General features: G+C 43.3%; 1 protein-coding gene across 2 annotated transcripts in view; it reads right to left on the reverse strand.

The window, feature by feature from the left end:
- LOC112837639 (uncharacterized) overlaps positions 1–15,789 on the reverse strand; it is a 132,425-nt gene that overhangs the window by 32,650 nt on the left and 83,986 nt on the right. For both annotated transcript variants that reach the window (XR_012375387.1, XR_012375386.1), the window contains exons 4-5: positions 11,506–11,586; positions 11,171–11,432 (exon numbers count right to left, since the gene is read on the reverse strand). The gene's annotated coding sequence lies outside the window, so the exon portion shown is untranslated. The remainder of the gene's footprint in view (positions 1–11,170; positions 11,433–11,505; positions 11,587–15,789) is intronic.

Consider the following 15,789-nt stretch of genomic DNA (forward strand, 5'->3'; position numbering starts at 1 on the left):
GGGAGGGATGGGGTCGCTGGGTGATAGACATTGGGGAGGGTATGTGCAATGGTGAGCGCTGTGAATTGTGTAAGACTGTTGAATCACAGACCTGTACCTCTGAAACAAATAATACATCATATGTCAAAAAAAAAAAAAGATAGCAGGAGGGGAAGAATGAAGGGGGGGAAATCGGAGGGGGAGACGAACCTTGAGAGACGATGGACTCTGAAAAACAAACTGAGGGTTCTAGAGGGGAGGGGGTTGGGAGGATGGGTTAGCCTGGTGATGGGTATTAAAGAGGGCACGTTCTGCATGGAGCACTGGGTGTTATACGCAAACAAAGAAACATGGAACACTACCTCAAAAACTAATGATGTAATGTATGGTGATTAACATAACATAATAAAAAAAAAGAGAGAAAAAAATAAATAAAACTACCAAAAAGTAAAAAAAAAAAAAAACATGCAATGCCAAATGAGGAGATAAATCAACAAAAGGGAAAACACAGAATACCCTGAACGAAAGACTTCAAAGACAGGTGCTTAGGTACAATTGACAAAATTAAATCAGTTATTTGCACAGTATTGCCATGGATCTGCAAACACTGTAAATGTATTCAAATACTCTGTATCTCACAATAAAATCTTTTTAATCTTGTTCTTCATTTCTCATGTTTCATTAGGTCCTTTTTAATGGATGCCCCTCTTATTTTTCATGATTTTTCTCTCTTATGGCACAATTGCCTTGTGGCAAATTAGTTAAGCCATGAAAATGTTTGCAGTGAAACTACCTACAACCCATTTCATACATAATGTCTAGGGTTTTTAGTTGTTCTTAGTGGAAGGAATAGGGAAAAGTGTATCCACTCTACCCTCCTGCTACTCATTTTTTTAAGGACTCTGATGGAGGGCTGTGCCATAAATTCCTGATGAACATTTAGGTTGCTAATATAATTTTTTTCACACTAAAAACAATGCTGCAATAAACAAGGGAGTCGATTGTTTGGGTATTTGCTTGTTTTTCATTTCTGTATCACCAGGGCTCAGCAGTGCCAAGCTAATAAACGTTTACTGAATGTATAAATGCATCATGACTAACATGCCTACTTCTTTACCTAGTGTGCACTTAATTGCTCCAAAGACTCTTACCACATCAAGAGCAGACTTAAAACCTCAACAGTTAGAACTGATATTGACTAAAAATTAGCTTATTAAGTGATAAAGACCCGAGATATGCCTTCTCCATCAGTATTTACATTTTATGGTGGAAAGAACTTAGCTTTCCAGGAATGAGTGCAAATAGGATTAGAAGAAATTCATCAAAATCCCAGGGTTAACTCAGCTTACAGGTGGTTTAAAATTTCTTAGGGTCGGGCACCTGGGTGGCTCAGTTAAGCGTCTGCCTTTGGCTCAGGTCGTGATCCAGGGTCCTGGGATCAAGTCCCAGGTCAGGCTCCCTACTCAGCAGGGAGTCTGCTTCTCCCTCTCCCTCGTCCCCTGCTCGCGCTCTCTCTCTCTCAAATAAATAGAAATCTTTAAAAAAAAATTTCTTAGTGTCCTAAGTTTTCTACAAAGATCACATTCTATCTGAAAAGAACAAAACAAAAATCATTCTAAGGGTAGACAGAAGAGTTTTTAAAACTCAGTGACCTAAAGCTGTGGTCATTGGTGGGGAGGGGGTGTCTAGAATCTCCATTTAAAAAAAAAATCATGCTGTCTGTCAATTAACTGGTAATCCCTGCATCAATTTGGAAATAGAAGTGAAAGCATAAGTGGGATGTGTTTTTGTGAAAACACTGTGGCCTCTAAGGTGACAGGCCTATTCGGGTGAGCAGCACGAGAATTTCACAGAGCGGTGCTCAGCATTGGTCAGATGAGTGAGCTACACAGGTGGCAGGCTAATGATAACAGAAGCTGACATTTACTGAACCCATACTTCATATAAGGTACTGTTCTGGCTTTCCAAGGAGCATTGGCCTCCCAGCACTTTTACAGATGAGAAGACAGAAGCAGAACGGCCTCATGGGATTCCCCTCAGTCACACAGTAGCAAGCAAAGGAGCTAGGACTTAAAGCACAGGAAGTAAGGCTCCAGAACCCAAACTTTTAATTTCAAGGACATCAAAAAGGCCTCCTCTATCCTAAAAATCTTCCAGCTGTTTCTTTATAGGTCATGTTTGCCAAAAGCCGCATTAAGGTGTTTCTATATGAAGAGAAGATGCAACTAATCTTGTCCATGGGAATTCAGTGTAGGCAAGTACATCCCTGTGACACTTCCCTGGTGGCTTGCCATTGATTTTTCACTCCCGCTACCTCTGGGACACACCCCATGATTTGCTCTCATTTTAAACTTTTTTAAAAGATTTTTTTTTAAGTAATATCTACACCCAACATGGGGCTTGAACTCACAAACCCCAGATCATGAGTCATATGCTCTACTGACTGAGCCCGCCAGGAGCCCCTCATCTTGAACTTTTGACCATTATGAGACCTTTGCCTTTAGAACAGGTCCTGGCCACTTCATCAGTTGTATGTCAATACCTTTTATATTCCTATCCTTAGGTTCTGTTCTAGTTGCTTCTCGTGTTCATTTATATCTTTAGTCCCTGTGCTGGGGACTGACAACACTAAAGATTTCTCTCTCTGGTTTTGGTCCCTGTCTAAACTTAGTATTCCTATAGAAGCACATTAAGGCTGATTAGTATTTTCTCCAATAAATGCACATGAAAGCATAATTTCCTGGGCCAGAAAATAAGAATAGACTATGAAACTATTAAAAATGGAGGGGGATGAGGTGCCTGGGTGGCACAATTGGTTAGGTGTCGGACTCTTGGTTTTGGCTCAGGTCATGAGATCAAGCCCCACGTCAGGCTCCATGCTCAGCACGGAGTCTGCTTGAGTCTTCCTCTTCCTCTGCCCCTCCCCACCAATAATAAATAAATCTTAAAAAAAATGGAGGGGATGACTTTTGGTGATGTTGGTTATGTGAGTGATATTCATGAAGTTCCAGACCTTTCACATATTGTCTTGTATATATAATCTTCACAGCCTTGGCCATGATTTTAGTTCCCTTTTACAGATAGAGAACACAAGGCTCAGGGAAGTTAAAAAGTTTACATAGCCAAGATTCAAATCCAGATCTGTCTGGTTTGCAAAGCTAGAGTTCTTTCCCCATTTCTATGCTGGTTGGACATTGTTGGAGGAATAAAAAAGAAAAAGTTGGGAGCTCCATATATTGTCTATATATATAAACATACTATAAGCCCATTACTGGGCATCATCTACCACTTTTTGGCTATTAGGTGACATTGGCTTACAAACTTTAGTTGATATTTTTACACACACACACACACACACACACACACATACACACAGACACACACGTAATATATTTCTCGGAAAATATTTTGCCAAGAATCATTGGAAAAAATATCTAAACAAAATTGGTTTTGACTCTGCCCCGTGAATTAGAACACTAACTTCAGTGCGTAATATTTCTTCTGTGCCTTCTAAATCCTTTTTGCAGAAAACTAAGTTAACATTTCACATTTGGAAAACTCATGATTTCCAATTCCATTTGGTCTGAGGCTTGAACAAAATGTAGGAGTTGTACTTGTTTGCTCTAGGGCAGTGGTTCTCAAAGTGTGGTCTGTGGGCTCTGGGGATCTCTGAGGCCTTTCTGGGGGTGTCCACAAGACTATCTTTACAGTACTACTAAAATGTTATTTGCCTTTTCTCTGTGTTGAAATCTGCACTGCTGTTACACAACAACACTGGGTAAAAGTGCTGGTGCCACAGCATAAATCAGGGCAGTGGCACCAAACTCTACTAGTATGAAAGGCCCATTGATTTAAGGGAATGGAAAGACAGGCCACAGACTGGGAGAAAATATTTACAGAGCACACATCTGACAAAGGACTAGTATCTAAAATATACAAAGAACTTAAACTCAACAATAATAAACAACACAATTTAAAAATGGGCAAAGACCTCAATAGACACCTCACCAAAGAAGATACACATAGAAAATAAGCATTGGAAGGGTGCCTGGCTGGCTCAGTCAGAAGAGCATGGGACTGTTGATCTCAGGGTCATGAGTTCAAGCCCTGTGTTGGGTGTAGGGATTACTTAAATAAAACTTAAAATAAAAACAAACAGCAGCATTGGAAAGATGCTCAACCTCATATGTCATTAGGGAATCACAAATTAAAACAACAACCAGGTACTACTATATTTCTATTAAAATGGCTAAAATAAAAACTGATAATACCAAATGCTGGTAAAGATGTACAACAGTAGGACTCTTATTCATTACTGGTGGGACTGTAAAATGGTAAAGCTGCTTTGGAAGATAGTCTGACAATCTCATACAAAGCGGAATATAGTCTTACTAGAGGATCCAGTGATCACACTCTTTGGTATTTACCCAGATGAGGTGAAAACGTATGTCCACACATAAACCTGCACGCAAGTATTTATAGCAGCTTTATTCATAATTTCCAAAAACTGAAAGCAACCAAGATGTCCTCAAAAGGTGAATAAATTGTCATATACTCAGTGGAATATTATTCAGCTATAAAAAGAAATGAGCCATCAGGCCATGAAAGGACATAAAGGAACATTAAATGCGTTTAAAGACGCCAGTCTGAAGAGGGTATACACTGTACGATTTCAACTCTAAGATAGTCTGGAAAAGACTATCGTATTTTACTATAGAGATAGTAAAAACATCATTGGTTACCAGAGGTTCAGGGGAAGAGAAGCAGGGGTGAATAGGTGGGGCACAATGATTTTTAGGGCAGTGAAACTATTCTGGATGATACTGTAACTGCGGATACATGACATCCATTTGTCAAAACCCAGAGAACTATACACCACGAAGAGTGAACCCTACTTTAAATGTGTGCTTTGGTTAATAAGATATCAATACAGGCTCATCAACCGTAACACATGTTAGATCACACTAATTCAATCATAGAGGAAACTGTATGTGTGTGCGTGGAGGGGGTAATACGGAAGGCCGTACTATCTGCTCAATTTTCTGTTAACCTCAAACTGCCCTAAAAAATAAAGTCTGCTGGGTGTGTGTGACTCTTGGTCCCAGAGTCTTGGGTTTGAGCCCCACGGTGCGTATAGAGTTTCCTTTAAAATACATAAAATCTAATAAATAAACAAAGTCTGTTAAAGGAAAAAAAAAGGTCCACTGATAAGTTTTCAGATCCCTCATTGTAACTAACCTTTAAGAAACTACCCCTTGTCAAATTTAGGTTTGCAATCCAGGAATAATATCCATAATTATTTGAAAAAGCTGTTAAAATGCTTCCTTTTCCAGCTACGTATCTGTGTGGGGCCAGATTTGCTTCATAGACTTCCACTAAGGCAACAGATCACGACAGATTGAAGGAGAAAGCAGATGAGAACGCACCTGTCCTCTATTAAGTCACCCAATCTAAAACAATCCCTTTCTCACAACTTTTTTTTTTAGAAAAAGCTGTTTTTTTTTTTTTAAGATTTTATTTATTTACTTATTTGACATAGACACAGCGAGAGAGGGAACACAAGCCGGGGAATGGGAGAGGGAGAAGCAGGCCTCCGAGCCCGATGCGGGGCTCGATCCCAGGACCTTGGGATCATGACCTGAGCTGAAGGCAGACGCTTAACGACTGAGCCACCCAGGCGCCCCGAAGAAACTGTTTTTTCTTTTGAAATGCTATTTATGTCAATATGCAAGGGGTTTTTTAACATTATTTTTAAGTAAATGGCAATTTTTAAAGCGTCTCAGTTCTCCTTTCTTCTACAGGAGATACTGACAGACAAAAATCCACACACCCAAAAGCTCTTTCAAGAGTATCAAGGGGTCTGGAGACCAAAAAAGTTTGAGAACCGCTGCCCTGGGCCTATGTGCCGTAGTTAAACTTTAATTTGTAGGCTATTTTCTGGCCCATTGGGCAAGTGATGTACCAGTAACAACTGCATCTAATAGTTAACTACACAGAAGTTGCCAATATCCAGAAAGTGGCCATCAGGCTGTCCGGGTGCTTGCAGGAAATATGTGCGCTAAGCATATCTTTTTTTCAAGCATGAATTTGGAATTTGTTCAATTTTCATTCTTCTGTTATCTTCCTTTAAAATGAAACATTTCAAAGAAGATAATAAAACATGAAGGTAAATAAAAAAACAGTGCGAGGCAATTTGTGGTGTGGGAACATAAGGCTTGTTATTACAGCTTTTAATGGTAGCTAGTTTACAATAAACATCGGGCTTAGCCTGGTAGAAAACAGTCACAGACAGGAGGTAATTACTTGTCCATCTCCAAGCATCAGAAACTCTGGAGTCCCTCCAGTTGAATAATGCAGATCTGCCAACTGTCACTCATTTGGACTAACGCTTTTTTGTTTTAATTAAATTGGGGGGAAGAAAAAAGAACATAAGATAAACCTCCCTTTGAAAGTGCTAAAATTCTATGAATGGATAAATCCATGACCCATCCTTTTACACAGTCTTTATTAGCTTTGAGTAAATCACACAGACCCCCATCAACAGAGTCACAGAGGGGAATGGAATGTATACCGTGTTAGGAAGGGCCTGTTGCCAGTAAATCTGAATATTACAGTGAGGTTCTATAAACAGTAAGGGAAAAACAGCTAGATCCTCCGCACAGATAACAAGAATATAAATGGACATTTTAATGAGCTTTGCATCATCACGTATGAAATAATAAATACACCCAAACAGAGATAAAAAGAGGAAAAGCAAAATTATGCAACGTTTCTGTTGTTAAGATATGTGGGCAGCGTGGCTCAAAATAGAAACCAAGCAGCTTTCCAAAGACGTGAAAGTTTTAGATAAAGAAAATATAATCGCTCTAATTCTTGTTTAATCCTGTTCCCTTCAGCTTTAGTCAGAAACTGTTACCCATCCCCGGTTATCTGAGGACAGTGGCACTGTTCACGGAAATATACCTGGAACAGATTCTTACAAGTCCATATTCTAAGGTTTTACATTTAAAAAAAAACTGCGACAAAATTCAAGGTTACATGTAGGGAGAAGAACCAAGACAGAAAGGATATACGCATTTTACATTAATCTCTAATATGCCTCAGGAATAGCTTACATTTATTTTTGCTGAATGAATACTTCGGATCAAAGGGTAATTTAGCATCAGCTCTTAAATTGTTAAAAGCCTTCACCTGTTATAAACACCTTCGATTATTTGAAATCAAGGGCTCTCCATGTAAATGCTGAGTACTTAGCCAGGGTGGTTTTTTTTTTTCTTGAAATGAAAAATGCGGTTACGAGTAATTTTGATTTTTATTTGGATTATCATTTCATTGGCTAAAAGTCTGGCCTAGTGCGACAATGGAACCTTCCATTTTGTTTTCCAGTGAAGGAAAACATTTTCCTTCTACAGATGTGTACAGCAGAACCAGTCTATCCCATGGCAATGCTAGTAAATTGCCTGACTCGTTCTATGGTCCAAAAGAGTTTAAAAATAAATGATACCAGATCTTAGGAACTGTCATGATCTTTACTTTCAATTTCATTGTGAACATTTATGACATGTCACAGGTGCCAACCCCCCCCCCCAAATAATATGGTCAGTGAGAAAATGAATAACATTTAAAAGAGAACTGAGGTACTATTTTTCCTTCTGGGACTGATGCTCACATTCGTCAGTTTCACCGGGTCTAGGGCAAACCTAAGCAGGAGGCTATCAGACCAACATTTTGTAAATCAAGACAACTCAGTATTGAGTATGAAGAAATCTTAGGCTTCTCTAAAAGGTTCACTCTGAAGGCTTACAGGTGGAATAGAGCTTATGCAAGTGTGGGCTTTATTTGACCCCGAGAGTATTTTTCTAAAAATTGAATTCCTTGTCAACATCACAGGTGGGGATATTTCATAAAAACAAACAAACACAAACTTGCATTTCTGTCTTCTGGAACAACGGGAAGGTCTGGCAAGAGAGCTCCCGTGTCGTTGCACCAAGGCATCAAAGGAGGAAGGCTAGCCAAGGGCGGCTCCCCTTCCAGAATCTCCCCAGCTCACTGTACTCACACGCATTTCCTGCGTGGATACCTTTACGTGCAAGGCGGTTGTCAGTCAGCTACTCTGACTTCAGCTGAAAGTCAATGAACGTAAGACTGATCAGGTTCAGGTGTCCACTCCGCTGGGGTTCCTCCCTAGCTCTTCCAATAAAACTCTATATCATGTATACAGTTGCAGAACCCAAATGGACCATTTTAGGGAGGCTTTTAAGGGTCTTCGTCCCAGATTAGAATCACTTCAGAGTTACCATTGATCTGGAGATTTTCTGGGAAATAAGAGTTCAGAGTCTTTTCCTGAAGGTTATGTCTAATCTAGGTTGAGCTGGGTAATGTAGCTCAATTCAGAAGGAGAATAATTCTGAGATCAAACAGGAAAAAGACCCACGATGGAGGTATTATTGAAATGTCTCTCTGGGGCACCTGGCTGGCTCATTGGGAGAGCATGGCACTCTTGATCTCGGGGTTGTGAGTGCGAGTGTGGAGTCTACTTAAAAAAAAAAAAAAGGTCTCTCTGTATATGAGATGAGGTAGAGAAGAATAGCTGGATTCTGGGACCCACACTGCCTCTAACCAGCTGTGGGAACTTAGGTGAGTCACTTAACTCAGCCTCTGTTTCTTCACCTGTGAAAGGAAGGGGATGTTTCTGCATTCAGAGCCCAGGCTCTACGTTAGAATCACTGGGAGGATTTTTAAAAATACTGATGTCTAGGCCCCACCCCAGATCACAGAATCTGATTCTCTGAGATGGGGGCCCAGGAATCAGTATTTTTCGGGTTTTCCTCTCTATGAGTCTGAGGCACAGAGAGGGAGACAATGCAGTATGATCTCCAAGGAGAGACGTGACCCGACATGATTGCCAAGGCTCCTTCCCCATTCTCCAATTTCGTGGTCTCAAGGCTTGGTAGCAGGTGCCAGGAGAATAGCTGTTGCCCTATTAATTTCTCATTTATGTCAGATTACAGTCAAAACTATTCATTTCACACCAAAAGAAGAAGAAGGAGAAGAAGGAGAAGGAGATGGTGTGGTCATAGCTTTTCATTTTCATTAAGCCATTAAACCCAAATTCGAACACCCACTCTCTACAACCACATTCAGGTATCACTTGTCCAAAGCACACGGACTTAAATATCTTTATTTGGAGAAGGTAACCATACTGTTGCCATTTGAAAGATACAAAGACCTGCCCAGTATAATACGGTAACCACCAGCCACCCGCTGCCCTGAACACCTGAAATGTCACTAGTCCCCTTTGAGATGCACTGGAAGTGAAAAATAGACACTCAGCTTTGCATAGTTAGTACAAAAGACATAAAATATCTCATGAATAATTTTTATATGAATCACATGTTGAAATGATGTTTTAATAGAGTGGGTTTCATAAAATATTAAAATTAATTTTGCCTGTTTCTTTTTGCTTTTCTAAATATGATTACTAGAAATTTTTCAATTAGGTGGCTCCCATTATATTTCTATTAGTGCCGACTAAGAGATGTCCACTTTCGGAAACTTTGAAGTTTCTAGTGTTCAAAAAAATAATAATAATAAGACAGCTCCATGGGCACCTGGGTGGTACAGTGGGTTAAGCCTCCGACTCCTGGTTTGGGCTCAGGTCATGATCTCAGGGTGGTGAGATCGAGCCCCACTTGGGGCTCCCAGCTCAGTACAGAGTCTACTTGGGACTCTCTCTCCCTTTCCCTCTGCCCCTCCCCATTCATGCACACTCTCTCAAATGAAAAATAAATAAAATTTTATTTTTTTAAAGATTTTTTTTATTTTTTTAAAGATTTTATTTAGTTATTTGAGAGAGAGAATGAGAGATAGCACGAGAGGGAAGAGGGTCAGAGGGAGAAGCAGACTCCCTGCTGAGCAGGGAGCCCGACGCGGGACTCGATCCCGGGACTCCAGGCTCATGACCTGAGCTGAAGGCAGTCGCTTAACCAACTGAGCCACCCAGGCGCCCCAAAAATAAATAAAATTTTAAAAAGCTCCTCAGAATGAATTCAGTTGGGGTTTGGAAAAACATTTAATTACTAGTCTTTACCACACAGGCTCCTGTAAGGGGACTATTCTTAATAGAATTGACTGGAACTACCCAACCTTAGCTGGAGCGGGATACTCAGTTCTTTACAGCAGTTCTTTACACCAACAGGACACGTTTGAGCACCCAAATATGGCCCTTGGGAGAATCCTAGAGGACCACTGTGGGGAGAATGACGGAGAGGTTACTGGTCATTTCCCTTCCCTTCCGCCTCACATGAGTAACTTCAACACGTCTGCCTGTTCAAGAGGTTTTCCCCGGTCGCGCGCCCGCGCCCGCTCTGTGCATGAAACAGACACATGGTAAAGAATGAACTCAGTGAATGAGTGCTTTTGGCGCAGGGGGACACCAAACATCTAAGCGTCCGCTCCCCCCACCTTCGTTTTTCATCAGTGGTGTCTCAAATGCCTCAACCTGATTGTGTCTGCTGTCTTGAGGGATTTCCAGCCCAAAGGTCTCGGATTAGCAGTATCAGGCCCCGCCCTTGCCTTATCATGCAGCCACAATAGAGGGCCAGGAGGGGAAACACGCACGCCTGGATGTTTGGAAACAGAGCCAACTTGAAGTGCAGAGTAGGCAACTGTCCAGAATACGGGGATTCAGAGGGGCCAGGAGCACCCCGGCACGCTAAGCACGCGCTCTTCTCTTCTCAGCTGCCTGAAGCTGTCTGCGCAAGGCTTCTGAGGCCCAGGTGCACCCCCACATTCCTCCCGTATAGCTTCACAGGGCATACCTTTCACATCAATTCGACTCAATGAGTATCGATTGACTGTGTGTGGCCGCCCTAAGCCGGAGCCCCAGTCCAGACAGGGAGGGAAAGCAACGTGTGGGAGGGGGGAGGAGGGGGGAGGAAGGAGGGGAGCGGGGAGGAGGGAGGGGAGCGGGGAGGAGGGGAAGGCTAAGCGCGCTGACGATAGCCTTCCTGGAGCCCGTGGTCCAGCCAGCGTGGGGCGGGCGCGGTGAAACACGCTTCCGTCGCAAGGGACCTGGCCCCCGGCAGGCAGGCCACACCGAGGAGGGCCTCCAGCGATAGTGGAGGCACCGTGAGAACGTTTCTTTTCACTCCCTCATCTCCCCCTCTCCCTGTCCCAGGCCCACACCCACCTCTACTGTAGAACTTGCTCACGATCTTGTTTATTTTCCTTCCTCCGCCCACAAGCACGAGGGCCAGGCCTTATTCCTCTGCGAGTCCCCAGAACCTGGCACGGCACTTGGCACTTAGCTTCATAAGCGTTTGCCGAGTGAATATGTGACTGCACCTCCCCGCCTCTCTGGGGGCAGCAGGAGCGTCTGTCATCCTGCCCGTGGCACTGGGTTTCTCGGCCTCCAACTCTGCCTGTGGCTCTAAAGTCTGGAACACACGGTTCTGAAACAAAGATGAAGAAGAGGCAGAGGGCAGGGCGGGGCATGCAGCTCCGGCCTCCCGTGTGCATACATACCTACTCATCGGCTGCCAGAATGTTGCTCTGCCCTTTCCCACGGCCGAGTGAGGCTGTTCGACCCCCGACCTCAGTAGGTTTCTAGGAGAAAAACCATTCTTATGACTTGTTTTGCTCCATTTTGTACCAAAATCAATAAAAAGCAGAGTACATCAAAACCTTACCCCACCAACAGATTACTGTACTTTCTTTTATTTTTGGCGCGCCCCCCATTTGAAATTTTTAATAAGCATGCCATTTTCATGTGCATATTGGCCATTTGTATATATTTCGTTTTGTTTTGTTTTTTGTTTTTACAATTTTATTTTTTTAAAGATTTTATTTATTTGACAGAGACAGCGAGAGAGGGAACACAAGCAGGGGGAGTGGGAGAGGGAGAAGCAGGCTTCCCGCTGAGCAGGGAGCCCGATGTGGGGCTCAATCCCAGGACCCCGGGATCATGACCTGAGCCGAAGGCAGACGCTTAAGGACTGAGCCACCCAGGCGCCCCCCCAAATTTTTTTTATTTTTATACTGTTTTTTTAATTAACATATAATGTATTATTTGTTTCAGGGGTACAGGTCTGTGATTCATCAGTCTTACACAATTCACAGCGCTCACCATAGCACATACCCTCTCCGATGTCCATCACCCAGCCACCCCATCCCTCCCACTCCCCTCCACTCCAGCAACCCTCAGTTTGTGTCCTGAGATTAAGAGTCTCTTATGGTTTGTCCCTCTCTGGTTTCATCTTGTTACATTTTTCCTCTCCCTTCCCCTATGATCCTCTGTCTTGTTTCTCAAATTCCTCATATCTGTGAGATCGAAAAATGAAATCTTGCCATTTGCAACGACATGGATGGAACTAGAGGGTATTATGCTAAGCAAAATAAGTCAATCAGAGAAAGACAAGTATCATAAGATTACTGTACTTTCTAACAAACTGAGCCACCACAGGTTTTCCAGCACTTACGATATGCTGCAAATAAGTGGCTGGCATTCAGGAAGCCCAAGGTTCCAGCAACAGTTGTGTGGCCTTGGATAAGGAACACAGAGAGACTCTTTGTCTTCTGGTTTCTTCCGCGTATTAAAAGAGATAGTGGTATATTCAATGGTTATGAAGAAAGCTTAACATTCGTCTGCATGAAGCTCTTTGAAATGCATGAAGGGCACTACAGTGGATAAATTCAACACTTGCCCTAGTGTTGTTCTCTGAGAACCCTTGTCCGAACATTTATAAAATCTCTCCGCAGATGTGTATACACACACATACACGAATACATTTTAAATCGCTTCATTGCTTTTTAAAAATGTTAAGTAAACACACTGCAATGATTATAAGGCATCTGTAGTATGTCTCCAATGCGAGCCTGCCATGATAAGAGCTATTTGAGAAACTAAATCACATCAGTGAAAGAATAGCAATGAGTCAATTGATGGAATATTGCATTAACAATGGCCTCTGACCCCGCATGATGCCAACTGAATGCTTTTTCCTCTTTGTAATTTAATCATTTTTCAGTTAAATTAATTTCTTAAAATCCACTCAGATAAGCCGCCTATGTTAAACACACACACACACACACACACACACACACACACACACACATACACACAACCCTCCAGGTGTAGGTGAAATGGGAGACAAATGACACTTGTGCTGTGACATTCTACCTGCACCTTATTCCGGGAATGGACAATATCCTGTTTCTTTTTTCCATATCAGACAAGAATTTTCCATAACTTCTTCTTGCTAAAGAGTGATGTTGTCAAGGGGCCCCAAATACCTGAAGACAGAGACCCAGTCAACACCACACAAAACCATGAAAATGAAGCCATAGAGGCCTTAGAGGGTGTCTGCTCTACAGACTAACTGGCTGGGTTTTTTTTTTTTTGTTTGGGTTTGTTTGTTTTTTTTAATACAAACTAACTGGCTCAGAAGGTGGCTTTGTACAGGTAGCAACTCCGAAGAGTGCTAACAAGCCCGCCCGCACGTTTGTGCTCAGGCTTGCTGGTAGAGCGTCTTCCACACACATCCAGGAATTTGTTTGAGAACGGAGCATGGTTAGGTCATGTTTTAAGAATGTTCTCTCATTATCCTGACTCAGAGGGCGCAGTGAGCCACAGAAAGGAGGTGGCACAGTGATACCTTCTGTTTTGTCTGGTTTTCAGGAAATGCCTTCTGCCGTATTGATGGCCATAGACTGATGTCACTGAAGTTTGTTCCTTGCCATCTTTTTACAGGGCTAGAGCAAGGGTGCTTTTTCCCGATGACATGTGACAAACTGTGTGACCTGGGGGTTAGGCCTGTTGAGGGAGGAGAGCGTGGGGAGAAGCCCCTCTAGGAGAGGTGAGAGGAACCAGAGGAGGGTCTAGCATGGAATGAGAGGAGAAAAGCGATAACAAAAATCACGAGCCACAAAATTTGGGAAAATAGAAATCCAAGAGCTGTGGTTTGGCAAGGAACTCCGACCGTTAATGGGAAAGGCAGAGAGAGAGAAGGAAGAGGCAATGGAGGTGAAGAGCATGGAGGAAAGGAGAAAAGAGGGAGGAGGAGAGGCAGGGGAGTAAAAGCAGCAAGACTCAGTGTATGACATAAATGCATCAGTAAGGGACATTATGAGGAAATGCACTGTGATGAGGGCCCAGAAGTGAAAAGTCAGGAGAGGCCACCCAATATGGCACCTGTGGTCATCCCAGTGTCCCGGAACTAGGAGAGGTTTCTTTGGTAATTCATGTTTCATCAGCGTGTCTCCTGCCAATGGACAAGCATGTGCTTGAGGGACATTTTGAAGTTTTCTCAAAGGCTGGGATAGGGATCATGAGGTCATCATCAGCAATTCTGGTGAGGAATCTCTTCACAGGTCTCCACATGAGACATCACACACACACACACACACACACACACACACACACACACGTACATGCACACTCAAAAACCATTCCATGGCTTTCCATTGTACTTAGAGTAAAACCCAACCTCAACTCCTACAGCCTCCCCAGCCTCCCCTCGCAGCAGCCTTGTGGCCATACCGGCTGCCTTGCAGTTCCCTGAACCCCCTGAGCTCTCTCTCACCTCAAGACTTTCCCAGTGTTGGGATGCCTGGGGGGCATAATCGGTTAAGCCCCCTACTCACAATCTCAGAACCAGGCCCACATAAGGCTCCGGGCTCAGTGGGGAGTCTGCTTGAGATCCTCTCCCTCTCCCCCTCTCCCCCTCCCTGTGCTCTAAATCAATAAATCAATAAATAAATGACTTTCCCAACGTTGTTTCCTCCGCCTGTGCTCCTCCTTCACCCTCAGAGAGCTGGCTCGTCTTCATCCTCTGCGCCTCACCGGGAGAGGCCATCTTCAACCGCTTTGTCTCAGTAGGTTCCCACGTGCCCCAGGATTCCCTCGCTACACACTATTAGTGTCTTGGCACTATCATTTGTCACTGTATATTTATTGATTTGTCTACCTGTAAATTGTCCTTGACACCTACCAAATATTTGTTGATTTTTTTATAGATTTTATTTATTTATTTGAGAGAGAGAAAGAGAGACAGAGAGAGAGCACGAGCAGGAGGGAGGGGCAGAGGGAGAGTGAGAAGCAGACTCCCTGCCAAGCAGGGAGCCCGACATGGGGCTCCATCCCAGGACCCCAAGATCATGACCTGAGCCGAAGGCAGACGCTTGACTGAGCCATCCAGGCGCGCCAAATATTTGTTGATTAAGTGCACAGGTAGAATGTTCCAGATTCACTGATTTGGGATACCCAGGTTTGGGGACTGGTAGCAATCCCTAGCAACCCCTCTTTACTGAGTGTCTCCTCCTCCTCCCTGCTGCCCCACACCTCATTCCCACCTTGGCCTTGAAGCTGTTCCTGGCCACCCTCTAGTTAAAGGGGAGGCAAGCAGCTGTCCTTGGGTGGGGCAGATGCAATCAGAAGCCTCAAAGAGTTAAAGAAGGAAATTAGAGTTAGCAACTAATCTGATGCTCCTTCTGTATAATTAGAAAAACAGAGTATCACAAAAGAAAGAGTCCTGAAGAGCAAAGAGCACAAAGGTTAGAAATGTTCTATGTTCAGGGATGAATGCTCCTCTGGGTGGTATGGTCCTCTGAGGGATCCCCACTCCATCCCTGTGCGTGCAGAGGCCATTCCTCACAGCAAAAGCTCCTTGGCTGCCACCATCAGGAGATGGGCGATGAGAAAGGAGACCACCTGCCCCCCAAACCAGCACTGCCCCTGCTCCTCTATCAAGCTGCCTTTGGGGTGTTGTTCTGCTCTCTCCTTCACTGGCTCTGTGCTTTTATCCAAACAAA

Source organism: Callorhinus ursinus, unplaced genomic scaffold (assembly GCF_003265705.2).
Source record: "Callorhinus ursinus isolate GAN/ISIS: 27379988/994484 unplaced genomic scaffold, GSC_fseal_2.0 scaffold50, whole genome shotgun sequence".
Classification (NCBI taxonomy): domain Eukaryota; kingdom Metazoa; phylum Chordata; class Mammalia; order Carnivora; family Otariidae; genus Callorhinus; species Callorhinus ursinus.